The 434-nt window shown below is 35.5% G+C and overlaps 1 long non-coding RNA gene across 1 annotated transcript; it reads left to right on the forward strand.

Annotated features, from left to right (window-relative positions):
* The first annotated feature begins 44 nt into the window (after positions 1–44).
* LOC107734805 (uncharacterized) lies at positions 45–434 on the forward strand. The gene is made up of 3 exons (XR_001639173.1): positions 45–158; positions 273–312; positions 390–434. It is a non-coding gene; the product is annotated as an uncharacterized LOC107734805 (long non-coding RNA).

Genomic DNA, 434 nt, shown 5'->3' on the forward strand with positions numbered 1-434 from the left:
TGAGAGAACTTCATTAAACACTCAGAGTGAGAGAATGTTACTTCAGTGATACATTGAGACGAATCGAGTTCGGAAAGATGATACAAATTGTAACATTAGCTTCGCAGGAGCTTCAGATGGAAAGTGCATCTCTCCTTCTGTTTGCTGCTGACCAACAGGTTTGTATAATGTACTTCAGTGGTTTTAGATAAGGTTATGATAAATAAATGAGTGTTGAATTAATGCAGTAATCTTATTGAGTGTTTTCTAATGGCATGTTTCTCTCATATCAGGAAATGTGATGTTCCACCAAAGAAAATCAAAACGAATGAGGTAAACATTCATCAGTCTACACATTTTTGGATTTTATGGCAAAATAGATGCTAATAATGTTGTTCTGCCTTCAACAGATTCTGTTTAATATGGTTGTAGAAGTACCTCGTTGGTCAAATGCC

This window comes from Sinocyclocheilus rhinocerous, unplaced genomic scaffold (genome assembly GCF_001515625.1).
Source record: "Sinocyclocheilus rhinocerous isolate Xijiao unplaced genomic scaffold, SAMN03320098_v1.1 C35302398, whole genome shotgun sequence".
NCBI lineage: Eukaryota > Metazoa > Chordata > Actinopteri > Cypriniformes > Cyprinidae > Sinocyclocheilus > Sinocyclocheilus rhinocerous.